Source organism: Lycium barbarum, chromosome 2 (assembly GCF_019175385.1).
Source record: "Lycium barbarum isolate Lr01 chromosome 2, ASM1917538v2, whole genome shotgun sequence".
Taxonomy (NCBI): domain Eukaryota; kingdom Viridiplantae; phylum Streptophyta; class Magnoliopsida; order Solanales; family Solanaceae; genus Lycium; species Lycium barbarum.
The window spans coordinates 31,923,433-31,927,632 of record NC_083338.1 but is presented as its reverse complement, the minus strand read 5'-3'; the positions used below and the strand labels follow the sequence as shown (position 1 = coordinate 31,927,632).

The window sequence follows — 4,200 nt, the reverse complement described above, 5'->3', positions numbered from 1 at the left end:
AGCCCCAGTTCTGACTCTTCCAGAGGGACCCGATGGATATGTTATTTATTGTGACGCTTCTGGCGTGGGATTGGGTTGTGTATTGATGCAGCACGGCAGAGTTCTAGCTTATGCTTCTCGGCAATTGAAAAAGCATGAAAGGAATTACCCTACTTACGATCTGGAGCTTGCGGCGGTGATCCATGCCCTGAAGATATGGAGACATTATTTATATGGCGTTCATGTTGATATCTATACAGATCATAAGAGTCTCCAGTATATTTTCAGGCAGAAAGAGCTTAATTTGCGGCAGCGGAGGTGGCTGGAGCTCCTGAAAGACTATGATGTGGATATTCTGTATCATCCGGGCAAGGCTAATGTTGTTGCAGATGCGCTTAGCCGGAAATCTATGGGCAGCTTGGTCGATTTACAGCCAGACAGGAGAGAGATAGTACGTGACATTCATCAGTTGGCTAATCTTGGGGTTCGTCTGGTCGATTCTGGAGGTACACAGATTTCTGTCCGAGGGGTTTCTGAATCATCTATTAAGGAAGATATCAAACGGCATCAATATGAAGATCCTGTTTTGGCACAGTACAGAGACACAGCCTATGATAAAGAGAAGACTCCGTTCGAGTTCACTCCGGACGGGACTTTATTATTTAGGGGCAGGTTGTGTGTACCTGATATTGCAGGCCTTCGGCAGCAGGTTATGAGCGAGGCACATTATGCTCGCTATTCGATCCATCCTGGGTCTACGAAGATGTACCATGATCTCCGATGCTTATACTGGTGGGATGGCATGAAACGGGACATCGCAGAGTTCGTCGCCCAGTGTCCCAATTGTCAGTAGGTCAAGATTAAACACCAGAAGCCGGGTGGACTGTTGCAGGAAATGGAAATTCCGACGTGGAAGTGGGAGATCATTAATATGGACTTCATTACAGGGTTGCCTCGCACTCCATGGAAGTATGATTCCATCTGGGTTATTGTTGATAGGCTGACAAAATCAGCCCATTTTCTCCCCGTCAGGACTACTTATTCCGCCGAGGATTATGCCAGGCTTTATATTAAAGAGATAGTGAAGCTTCATGGAGTTCCTATATCTATTATCACTGACAGAGGTGCTCAGTTCACGGCGAACTTCTGGAGATCTTTTCAGGAAGGATTAGGGACTCAGCTGAGCCTGAGCACAGTTATCCATCCTCAGAGTGACGGACAGGCTGAGCGCACTATCCAGACGCTTGAAGATATGTTGCGAGCCTGTGTTATTGATTTCAGAGGTAGCTGGGAGGATCACTTGCCATTGATTGAATTTTCTTATAATAACAGCTACCATTCCAGCATCTAGATGGCTCCGTACGAGGCTTTATATGGTAGGAAATGCAGGTCACCTATTGGCTGGTTTGATATTGGCGAGACAGCATTAATCGGCCCAGATATGGTCCAGCAGGCAGTTGATAAGGTGAAACTTATCCGAGAGCGACTATTGGCAGCCCAGAGTCGACAGAAATCATACGCTGATAAACGGCGTCGTCCTTTGGAATTCCAGGTTGGTGATTGGGTATTTCTAAAGGTATCGCCTATGAAAGGCGTAATGCGATTCGGCAGAAAGGGTAAGCTTAGTCCGCGTTATATTGGGCCTTATCAGATTATTAGAAAAATTGGGAATGTCGCCTATGAGTTAGATTTGCCATCTGATTTGGAAGCGGTACATCCGGTATTCCATGTGTCTATGCTCCGCAAATGCATTGGTGATCCCTCCAGAATATTTCCTGCGGATGATATTCAGGTGACGGAGCAGTTATCTTATGAGGAGCAGCCCGTAGCTATTTTGGACCGTCAGGTACGGAGGCTCCGTAATAAGGATGTAGCCTCTGTTAAGGTACTGTGGCGGAACGAGAATAGGGAGGAAATGACCTGGGAGTCCGAGGAAGAAATGAAGAAGAAATATCCTCATCTGTTCCCTATGCCCACAGGTAACCTTGAATCCCTACTTAATTTCATTTCAATGCCAATCGTATGTCATATGTGTTGTTTGTAACCATGAACTCCCCCAAAGTGTTTTCAAACCCTATAAGATTAATTTTACATTCGAGGACGAATGTTCTAAAGGGGGGGGAGGATGTTATATCCCGTGTTTTCACACCTTTGGAAAATTGGAAATAATTTGGACTTGTAGGAAATAAGGTCATATTGAATTTATGTAACCAATGAGTTGTTCATGAAAGAATATTAATGTGGAAGTGTTGAAGAAGGCTAAGGGCAAAAATTGGAATTTCGGAAATTAGTTTCGGGAATTACAAATGGGATCTATAAGTCATTGGGCCAAAATAATTGAATGAAAAATTTAGGCCCAACACTTAAGGGATGGCCGGCCATGTAGGCCCAAAACCCACCAATTTAATGAATATTTTCCATGTGTTGGAATTAATATATGAAGCCCTTATCTATTGGAATATTCAAGAAGCATAGAAAAGAAAGAACAAAACAAAAGAAGAGCAAAAATTGAAGGGAATTCGGCCAAACCCTCACAAATTCACCTTCAAAAATCTTCCTCCAAAAATTATTATCTTGTGGTTTGTCTACTAAATTAAGTGTCCTTTACAACTTGGTGTAGTTGGTTTGGAAGAAAGAGGACTTGTTTCTTCAAATTGACAACTCACTCAAGTGAAGAAGATTGGAGAAAAAGGTAAGAACTCATCCCTTTTTATTATGTTATGAAGGTTTGTTTGTGTTGTAGTATGTAGGGATGAGTAGAAAGTATGGAAATATGGAAGTTTGCAAAGTGGGTATATAGATATATGTGTAGCCGTGTGTGTGCAATGTGGTGTAGGCAAAAATGAGTTGAATTTTATGTTGTATTCTAATTGTGGTTATGGTGGGAATTATATTGGAAGTGGAAGTTAAATTAATTTGGTTGAAGTTGTAAAATGGGCACTTGGCCGTGTGGCACTTCTTGAAGAAATGGGAATGAATTAATGTTGTTTAATATGTTAGTGGTGTTGTTGTGATCCTTGCAATGTAGATGAAGGTAAAATGATGTAAGTTTGCATTGAAATGGAATGTAGTGGCTTATGTCGTTTTAGAATGATTTTACGACATTATGAAAATAAAGTTATTAAGTTGCAAATTATGATGAGTATTGATGAAGTTGGAAGCTAGAAACATATTATGAGTATGTTTGTTAAAGATTAGAAGTTTCGGACGAGGTATGACTTTAGCGGAAAGTTTGTATATTATGTATATCGTATGAATATTTTGTGGAAATGCTATGAAATGCTTTTAAACTATGTTGTGGTAATCTAGATTGATAATGAATGTGAAATCGTTGAGCTTAGTTTGAAAGTTAAGGTTAAAGTGAAGGTTATGGCATTATGTCGGCAAGTAGAACTAGTTATGTCATATTGTGTTTTGTATTGATTGTGGTTGTTGTGGGTGTTGTTGTTGGGTTGTTGTTGATTGATTTGGCCGAGTTGAATTCTCGGGGGTGCTATATGTATAGGGGAAATGCTGCCGAAATTTCGGTAGACAAATAAGAGTTGAATTGAATTTGTAGCATCTATAACTTACAATTGGTAAATGTGACCATTTGCAGATTTTCGACGAAACGGAGAGTGAGCTTGGATAGGCTTAAAAAGCTCAAAAGGTATGTAAAGCTACCCCGATCCTTCTTTTGGCATGTCTAAGTGTTTTAGGATCGGATTCGGGCCTCAAAAGACCTTCTTGGCCATCGGAATCCGCAAGAGAAAATCTCAGTTTTTCCCTCAGTAGAATCGAACCATTTTGATATGCTTTTCCTGAAAGTATGTAGACTTTCTCTAAACTCCTTGAAAAGCTATAGAATGTCCGTAGAACCTTTATAGGTGACCCCATAAGCTCAAAGGGCGTAATTTGAGCCCACCGCCTTGCTTGTTCCGAGGTGGGCCCGCTATTCCCGGTTTTGCCCTTAATGTACTAAAGTCCCCTCTTTGAACGATTTTTGAAAGAAATGTTTCGACTACCCTTTTAATTACCTAACTAATATGGTTTTAAATATTCCATTAAGTCTGATAAATTGTTTTGATACTCGAAACTCATTTACTATGATTCCTTCCGACTTCATCGGATCGGTTTGTCTTTGATATGCCTCATCGAGTCTAAGGAAACATTTATGATATTTTACTTGCATTAGTTTCTCACGACTCTATTCGTGGATACCCCAATGTTTCCCACACTGAG

The 4,200-nt window shown here is 40.9% G+C and overlaps 1 long non-coding RNA gene across 1 annotated transcript; it reads left to right on the top strand.

Moving 5' to 3' along the window:
• The first annotated feature begins 1,421 nt into the window (after positions 1 to 1,421).
• On the top strand, positions 1,422 to 3,631 carry LOC132629447 (uncharacterized). Its single transcript, XR_009578236.1, has 3 exons — positions 1,422 to 1,958; positions 2,600 to 2,671; positions 3,578 to 3,631. It is a non-coding gene; the product is annotated as an uncharacterized LOC132629447 (long non-coding RNA).
• Positions 3,632 to 4,200: the final 569 nt, after the last annotated feature.